General features: G+C 35.1%; 1 long non-coding RNA gene across 1 annotated transcript; it reads left to right on the forward strand.

Moving 5' to 3' along the window:
- Window positions 1-2,425: 2,425 nt before the first annotated feature.
- Window positions 2,426-6,995, forward strand: LOC117282160. The gene is made up of 3 exons (XR_004512797.1): window positions 2,426-2,952; window positions 4,357-4,496; window positions 6,891-6,995. It is a non-coding gene; the product is annotated as an uncharacterized LOC117282160 (long non-coding RNA).
- Window positions 6,996-10,434: the final 3,439 nt, after the last annotated feature.

Here is a 10,434-nt window from a genome sequence, read left to right on the forward strand (position 1 = left end):
CGGTATTTGTTTTTACAATCATTAGTTCAAATGTAAAGTTATCTCTCTGCTTAATTAATTTAGCACTATGCGAAAGGCCGAGCCATAGCTCTAGCGGTTAGTGGCTGGCTTCCCACCGCGGCGGCCAGGGTTCGATCCCGGGGACTGGTCATGTGGGATTTTTGGTACACAAAGTGACGCTGAAGAAGGTTTTCTCCGAATACATTGGTTTCCCCTGCCAATCTTTATTCCACCAATTGCTCCACAATCACCCTCACCTATCATCTGGGGCTGGTACAATAGGCCAGAAGTGGCCGCAGTACAACGGACTTCGTCCCACCCCACTAGCAATAAAAAAAACACTATGTGCTGAAGACATGGGTAGTCGAGGTATAGTTCCACTATTCTTGCCTTCGGCACTATATGGAGGTGAGTAATTAGCTTCACGCCTCCGCCGTTTTACGCCCAGGGAAAGAGCCCCCGGTACCCAATGTATAGGAGTCTGGGTGGGACCCAGAGCCGGTATAAACGACGTGGAGAAGAGAAGACTATTGTCTCGAACTTCGGTAGTCCATCCCGTAGCCAGTCGCTATACCGACTTATCCTATGGTCTTTAAAATGATTAATTAGCCTTTTCAGGAGTCATTTCAGAAAAGGAAGTCCTCAAAACTCTGAAGATTATGACAGCGGCTTAATGCCAAAAATCACTGAAGTGCCATAAAACAAGTTGTATGATTGGACAGATGATCAGTCGTCGGTTGTTGACAGCAGAAGTCCAGGTTCAATCCCAGACTAGTCCATGTGGGATTTGTGTTTGACAAAATGACACTAAGCCAACATTTTCCTCCAGTCCTTCCGCTTTCCCCCCGGGCAGTTATAATTCCACCAGTTTCTTCCCCTTAATATACTCGACATGAGATGAGTTACGAAGCTTCTCTTTCTGTTATAAAAATTTCACTGCGACATATCGCTTCTTAGGGATAGAAAGCTTGCTGTGTTGCTGTGCACCAATCATTTTTTCTGCTGATATGGATAAAGATCTCCCTTAACGGAAACAGAAATGAGTTTATGAGATCACCACGCTGTCTCTGCTTGCGTATCTCCCACTTCGACATCTGAACCACATTGCCTTAGTATCCGTGGAACAGAATCCTTACTCTCGGGGTTAGGTATGTCTGGTGCAAACAGAGAATTTGTGAACATACGAACCGTAGTATGACCGTTCAGTGAATTATATTGAATCTGAAGAGTAGAAAGCATTCTGCATAAGGGGGATATTACTAAAATGGATATAGAGAAGGGGATTTTGAAGATTTTCTTCTACCATAAGGCAGAATATTACGATTTTAAAGCCGTGAATAGCATATAACTGTCCCAGTACAGTACCCACTGGAACATTTTGTAACGTGCTAGAGGATCCATAACAGATGCCCTATATACGTCTGTGATATAAAATTAAGTGACGTATAAATATGTCATATTTTAACGTTATAAAGTAATAAGTAAATTATAAAACACGGAGCAAGAAGTATGCCATGACGGAAAATAATATAACATAATATAGGCTTGAAATAAAGTAGGCGCGTGTATGTCAGATATGTCCAATTATGAAACGCGCTAAAAGAAGTACACGTTAACAGGAGTTGGATGTGTTCTGTTGATGTCAGTAACATCTTATTCTGAACTCTGCAATGAAGCACGTATACAACTGTAAAATATATGAAATGCTCTAAATAGATACTAATAATTGTTTTATTACACTTTGGCTAATGAGGGTGGAGACGATACTAATTATCATGATTTTGAGTGTGAACGACCTTTAATATGAGGGTTGAAGTTACCATGAAATCTACTCTCGATTCATGAATACGTCACTTCCTGTGATCTCCTTTTCTTAGGAATGTGACTTCCTCCTACTTCCTTCAAAGTGTTATATTATTATGTGTGTGGGGAGCAAGATCAAAGACACAAAATATATTGTTTGCACTTGAGACGGAGTTTATATCATTTATCGTATGGAGTGCAACAGGATGCTTAAATATAATATTCTAGTTTCTAGTTATAACATTTCTCAATAGCTGTCTGTCGATATAATCTACCCTCTAGGGTTATTCGCCCTGTGTTTGAAGTGCTGCAACACAGGGCGAATAACCCTAACAATTTTAAAATTTTAAAATTTGGACAAGAATTTAAAGGTTTAAAATTAGAACTAAAGATTTTAATATGGTGCTATTACAATAAACTCAAAATTAACGTGTGTGAAGTAATCTACGGGTGGACAGCTATCAACGAAGTAGAAGTTGATAATGACAGGGAGAGTGTTTTAGATGTTAAATTTTGAACTGGGTGCAGTGTGACAGCGACGTGAGTGTTATACACCTGATGATGGCCGTCTGAGGCCGAAACATGTAGTGTGGGGAGCAAGATCAAAGACACAAAATATATTGTTTGCACTTGAGACAGAGTTTATATCATTTATCGTATGGAGTGCAACAGGATGCTTAAATATAATATTCTAGTTTCTAGTTATAACATTTCTCAATAGCTGTCTGTCGATATAATCTACCCTCTAGTCCAATTTCTTCCTATGTTACAGCCATTACTTAGCTGGAATGAGTAATATTATGTGTTGGGCACAAGAACTCTTTTACTATGGAAGAATATCCAAGAGAAAACTTTCGTGATAGTAGTATTAAAACTTCATTTTCTAATAATTGAGAGATCTCAAGTTATACTGTAAGGTTTCATATTTGATAATGACAAAGGTGTTGCATGAAGCTTTATAATAAGTATTGATTTATATCCATCCAGTACACTTCTGCTATTTTCTTTCCAGGGAATTCACTCAATGGAAGAGTAACTTGACAGTTGAACCTGAGGATGTGGAAGCAACATTGGATCAGCTGATATATGGCAAGGAGATGCTGAGTAAGATTCTAGAAATATCTGCAACCGAAAAGCCATTCTGAATTGGTAGGTAATAAACATCTGAACTCCACTGTATGTCATGGACATACAAACAAAGCAGTTTACATTTATACACTGGGAAACACGGATCACATTCTAAACTGGACAAAGGTCATGAATCAATCAAGTAATCCAGTTAGGACATAGGAATTAGAAACTTCTGATGCAATGAACTGTTAGATGAATCATCATATATTCACATTTTATTTTCTGCTAACATACTATGTGTTCTGACATTCTTTATGTCATTATCGGGTATAATATAATTGAAAAGTTGTGTAAGTCCTACTGTTGGAGGTTTAAGCAAAACTGACACAGCTAGTAGGCAGCTGCAGGTTATGCAATTAATGCAGTGCTAAAGTGTTTTTGTTCTCAAATAAATATGTTTGTAAAAATGTTTTTCAGGTTATCATTTTGTATAAAAAGCAAATCTGTAGTATGACATGACTTTCTGATCACTCTGTATTGATATACATTCTTCACTAATACTAATAACAGATCTGACAATATATGATTCTGTATTTCAGCATCCCATTGCAATTGTTCAACTTAACGTCCACTATTTATTGTCTGTCGATATTGCCTAGGCACTAGTAGAGACAACACCACACGCTGTGGAAGAAACATGCAAACCAGGGGCATATGGCAGTCAAAACTGAAAAGTAGGCTACGAACGTGAGGGGCAAGCTGCTGAGACAAAACACCCTGAACAGACATACATTTATGAAAATGGACGACACCCCGTGTGAGGTGAAATAATGTGCACCAAAATAATGTGGGTATAATAGAAACTTTAAAGGCTTTTATCTGGTTTTACCTTGAAAAGAGGACTACAGCGTGTGATTTTAACACAAACTAAGACAGTGTAGCAGTTTTAACATAATTTAATAAAATATTTGTGACATATTAAGGCACCTGAAGATGGCGGTTTGGGTTTGAAACATGTAGTGTCAGGAAGTATAATGTTAAACTAAAATTAAAATTGAGTAGTTAATGGAAGAGTGTTGCAATATTGATGGATGATAAATAATGGATGTTAAGTTGACAATATATGTATCAATTTTCTGCCAATGTACAAGCTAAATCTGTCAGTTATACTGTGAATGTAATGCCATATTGAATCTTGGATCACCCAATATATTAATAGTACACGATTAGGGAGTGTGTGAAGATTTGACAATTAGTTTACTTAATATCTACTCTTTCATGTAACCGTTTATTAAACAGACTTCTCACAAAATTATGACAATGTAATATAAACCTTTGCCTTTGGAAATAAAGGTTCCTGGTACAATTTTAAGCCGCAGGAGATGAAGACATTGTCATTGGAATGGCTGGTGCACTCAACTGTCCTGATCTTCAAGACAACTGAGTTTCAAACACTGTAACTGATAGATTTGTTGTTTTCAGGAGATGCACAGAGGGAGAGTTCTCAGGGATGGTTCCTGGATGCACTAAAATGGGCAGACAAGCTTGGGGTTGCTGCACAGATGGGAGTGCAGGCCATCATGTGGCAGCCTGACCTCCATGGACTCTTTACACCTACACTAGTAAGTACCAACATTCAGGGTACAGGCATCTACTCTTTGTGTTCACAACCACAACCTGGAAGTGACAATTGTTCCTGAACATATGCTACACTCAATTACGAAGACAGAAGATAGAAGTATTCCTGTGCTTAATTAAGAACCATTCATTAATTCCCTTTATTTTTCGTATATCCATACAGGTAAAAAACCTAGGATATGGAAATAGTCCCTTTGATAATAGATATGTCCAGATACATATAAAAATTACATGCGTTACATAATTGAAATCACATACATTAGTCAGTTAACATAAATAATAAAATAAAAAATAAAAAAACTTAATACAATTTAATTAATAAACATAATTTAAAAGAACATTTCTATAAAATTTAAAATTAATACAATGTAATTTAAATTACCTAAATTAATTGAAATAAATGCATTACAAATTTACACAATTATAATCCATTATATTGATAATATTCATTCATGGAGAAAAAAAATGATGATATAAAAACTCTTCAGTGAAGGTTTAAAACTTCTCTTATCAGTAGCCTTGCTCAGCCAGCATAGTGACCAGGCTATGGGCTGAATGACCAAGGAATCAGAGTTTCATTTCTGACAGGGCAAGAGACCCACACCNAATTCCCTTTATTTTTCGTATATCCATACAGGTAAAAAACCTAGGATATGGAAATAGTCCCTTTGATAATAGATATGTCCAGATACATATAAAAATTACATGCGTTACATAATTGAAATCACATACATTAGTCAGTTAACATAAATAATAAAATAAAAAATAAAAAAACTTAATACAATTTAATTAATAAACATAATTTAAAAGAACATTTCTATAAAATTTAAAATTAATACAATGTAATTTAAATTACCTAAATTAATTGAAATAAATGCATTACAAATTTACACAATTATAATCCATTATATTGATAATATTCATTCATGGAGAAAAAAAATGATGATATAAAAACTCTTCAGTGAAGGTTTAAAACTTCTCTTATCAGTAGCCTTGCTCAGCCAGCATAGTGACCAGGCTATGGGCTGAATGACCAAGGAATCAGAGTTTCATTTCTGACAGGGCAAGAGACCCACACCACTTCTGGGAGCCAACCAGCTTCTTATGCAGTGGGTACTGGCACTGTTTCCCAGGGAGTAAACTGGAAAGATTGTATTATATTTGTACTTATTGTAAGTTCAAGAGATCAAAAAATGGATATAGAACATGTCATATAATAATATAGAGCATAGAATACATACATNGATATGTCCAGATACATATAAAAATTACATAAGTTACATAATTGAAATCACATACATTAGTCAGTTAACATAAATAATAAAATAAAAAATAAAAAAACTTAATACAATTTAATTAATAAACATAATTTAAAAGAACATTTCTATAAAATTTAAAATTAATACAATGTAATTTAAATTACCTAAATTAATTGAAATAAATGCATTACAAATTTACACAATTATAATCCATTATATTGATAATATTCATTCATGGAGAAAAAAAATGATGATATAAAAACTCTTCAGTGAAGGTTTAAAACTTCTCTTATCAGTAGCCTTGCTCAGCCAGCATAGTGACCAGGCTATGGGCTGAATGACCAAGGAATCAGAGTTTCATTTCTGACAGGGCAAGAGACCCACACCACTTCTGGGAGCCAACCAGCTTCTTATGCAGTGGGTACTGCCACTGTTTCCCAGGGAGTAAACTGGAAAGATTGTATTATATTTGTACTTATTGTAAGTTCAAGAGATCAAAAAATGGATATAGAACATGTCATATAATAATATAGAGCATAGAATACATACATAAATATTACACAGCTAGACAGTACAGTAAATACAACAATAATAAAAATTATCTATTTAGATATTCATCCACAGTATAAAACGTATAAGTATTCAAGAAATGCCTTAATATAACTTTAAACTTTTTAAAATTATTAGACGTGTTCTTGATCTCTTTGGGCAGTTTATTGGAAATTTTATACCTGCATAATAAACTCCTTTTTGATAAAAAGTTGAATTAGCTTGAGGTAGACAAAAAATCTTGTCTTTGTCTGGTATCAATAGTATGAGAATCAATGTTTGATGGAAAAAGAACTTTATTTTGCAATACAGATACTAACAACAAAAATATATATTGTGATTCAAATGATAAAATATTTGACTCTTTAAATATGTTTCCACACGAAAGTCTATTGCCATATCCCAACATCACTCTGATAGCTGTGAAGCTAACTGCTTACTTCATTTGATACTGAGGTTATGAATGACTCTCTGCTGAGTCTATATAAATTATGATATAACATCCAACTAGTCAAAGGGCAGTAGTTCATCCCTGACACGCTGATATGACATAATGTTTCCTTGATACAGGACTATTGGGTCTCGCTGGTACATAAGGCCGTGGTTGGGAGAGTTGTTTTTGATGTGAAGCAAAGCTACACCACCAACAGTCACATTCATATGTTCTGCCATTGTACACACCATTACACAACTTGGCTGTTTGGGGAGGCAGTCAGCTACAAGCATGGGGCCATCATGTGCTTCTGCATCAGCCACTGGAACACCAAGGTCAAGATCAATTTGAAGCTTGGTTCCACAAGGCAGAGGAATGAGGACGTCCATCAGTACCTGTTAACATCTGCTGGAAATGGACAGAAATCAAGGTAATGCATAAAAAACATAATGGTTAAACAGCCAGGGTAGAATGCAATGTTATATGTAGAATCGATGAGGCAGTTGAGATGGCTGTATTGTGGCCAGAAGAAGACTCTCTGGCCCTGCTGGAGACTGAATCCCAGTTTTTAGCCTATAACAGATCATTTTACTGATTGAGCTATCCTGCTTTCAAATGGCAATGAACCCCATGGAGAAGAATCCTTCTTGAGAAAAAAAAATATTCGTTTAGCTACTCAACAAATTCACCNCCTTTCGTGAAACCTGAAGGTTCATTGCCAATGGCATATCACTGGTGCCTGGCTTGAGACACATGAATTTATTCCACTTCCCCTTACCATATTTATTAAAGTCCATTTTACTATAATTAACACTGTAATTAATATTTTTGGATGAATGGGTGGATTTGAAGTATGAAGAGTGGGATGTTCTGGGTTGTAATGCTGTGTTGTTTGGCACAAGTCCATGTTCCTCCAAAATGTCAATGGGCTTTTTTCTAACTACATGGCCTTAGAACCCAGAAGATCATACTCTTCATAATCACCAGTCTGGGAACCTCAAATCTAGGGGGTGGAAGTCCATTTTTCCAACCTCATTTACAGCTAGAAGTCTCAGAGGTCTGCCTATGATTCATCCAACAGCATTTACATAATTCGCTCCACTAGCAATAATGGATTGTCTGTTTTCATTTCTTTCAGAGAAACACTTCTGAATGGAAAACCCTTAAATCTTTAGGATGAAGGTATGCTGCCAGTCCTGTCTTCAGATATCCATCACACAGGACAGAATACTATTGTGACACTCCCTCCTGCTTCCATTGGCTTCTGGGTAGTTCCCAATGTTAAGGTAAAATCATGTCTCACAGCTCCATTTGGCAGCAGATCAGAGGAAAGTAGCAAAGCCACACATCACAGTCAGGCACATTCAGGTCAGGTAAAGAGTGAATTTATCAAGCAGTACTTAGATGAAATTGAAAGGAAATGACATTCTAAAAAACCTGTACATACATACATGTACATTTGCGTTTCAAAATATTCATAAATGTTCCACCTGCACCGAATATAAAACATGTCAACAAGCAAACAAAACATTGGACACTTATACATTCACAAATAAAATCACTAGCATATATAATCCATACTTGTCAAAATACATACAATAGTTAAAAGGCAATACAAATTGCAGCAAGTATATATAAGCACAGCCAAGGACATAGTGTGTAGTGAAGTGTGCTTTACTATCAGACACCTCTTTTCCTTAGCTGTAGGTCTTGACAGAAGAGCAAGAATTCCTCAACTGTATAATAGTAAAGGATAAGGGGAGCATTGCCAATGTTTTTAATGAATATTTCTCTTCAGTTGCATAAACAATTATAAAAGATTCAAATAAGGATAATAATGAACCTTGGAGTAACATTGACCCATTATATTATTTGGATCGTAATTACAACTCTTCTTTTGAAAATATCAGATGGCATTACACCTCAACTGCTGAGATTAGGAAAATAATTAAATCTTTAAAGACTAAATCTTCTTGCAGATATGATGAAATCTCTATAAAAATATTAAAAACAAGTATGCCATATATTATTTCACCACTCACCTATATTTGTAATGAAACCTTGGCTCAGGGAATCTTTCCTGATAGACTGAAGTATGCTGTGATCAAGCCAATTTTTAAAGCTGGTGATAAATATGAACCAACTAACGATAGGCCTATATCCTTATTATCATCATTTTCTAAAATATTTGAAAGGCTGATGTACAATGGATTGTATGATCATATAAGCCACAATAACATATTAGATGATAATCAGTTTGGCTTTCGGCCTAATTCATCTACAGAAAAATCATCCTTTAAATTAATAGATGAAATTTTAAAATCCATGAATAATAGACATTCAATTGGTGGGATATTTTGTGACTTACAAAAAGCATTTGACTGCGTTAGTCATGATATACTAATATAAAAGGCAGAGTTTTATGGCATTACTGGGAAATTTGGTGTTTTAATTAAGTCCTATCTTACTGGAAAATATCAAAGAGTGAACCTAGACACTAATGATTCTGTTAATTGCTCTTCGTCCAGGTGGGTGGAGGTAAAATTTGGTGTGCTGCAAGGTTCTTTCCTTGGACCGCTTTTTTTTTTCTTCTGTACATAAATGATATAACTAAAGTTTCCATTAAAGGGGCTAACATCTTTTTAGATGCCGATGATACAAGCATAATTGTAACTAATCCTGAACCCAATGGCTATAACTCAATTATGAATAAAATATTCCACGAGGTTAATAAATGGTTTAAATCGAACTTGTTAACTCTGAACTTAAAAAAAAACTTACCATTTGCAGTTTACAGCAATGAACCATGACGAACTAGACAACTACATTAGTTTCAGGCATAAACAAGTAGTCAATTCCAACTGCATTAAATTTTTGGGTTTACGAGTATATATCGATAACAAATTAAGTTGGAAAAATCATATTGATTATCTCATTGCTAAACTAAGTTCAGCATACTTTATAATGAGGGCAGTTAAACCCATCCTGTCCTGCAGCAGTCTGAGGATGCTTTACTTTGCTTACATACACTCCATCATGACTTATGGTATTATTTTTTGGGGTAATTCTCCATATAGTATAAAAATTTTTAGGATACAAAAAAGGGTAATAAGAATAATGAAGGGCTTGAAGAAAAGAGATTCGTGCAGGGATTCATTCCGGGAAATGAAAATTTTACCTTTATGTTCTCAATACGTGTATTCCCTGATGAAATACATTGTAAATAATAGACACATGTTCTTAAGGAATTCTGAAATTCATAGTATCGGTACTAGACAAAACAACAATATATTTCCTCTAAGTGTTTCTATGACTAAAGTTCAAAGGGGAGCTTATTACTCAGGTATAAAGATCTTTAATCACTTACCTGCAAAACTCAATCTAATGATCAAAAATCTTTTGAGGCAGCCTTAAAGAGATTCTTATATGCTGGTTCTTACTACTCACTGAAAGAGTATTTTAGTTATCAAACTCTCGAAACATAGATGTTGAAGTTTACATATCTTTTTTAGTTCTTTTAACTTTTTGGTATGTTTACTTGTACCTGTCTCTGTTGGACCAGTGCCCCATGGAGTATATTGTTGTAATTTGTTTGTAGCATAAAAACAATCTGTATATCTCTTTTTTTTTTAATACATTTGGACAAGTGCCCTAGTGCACAGTTGATCATGTATCTTTGCA

The sequence above is a fragment of the Cryptotermes secundus genome, unplaced genomic scaffold, assembly GCF_002891405.2.
Source record: "Cryptotermes secundus unplaced genomic scaffold, Csec_1.0 scaffold816, whole genome shotgun sequence".
NCBI lineage: Eukaryota > Metazoa > Arthropoda > Insecta > Blattodea > Kalotermitidae > Cryptotermes > Cryptotermes secundus.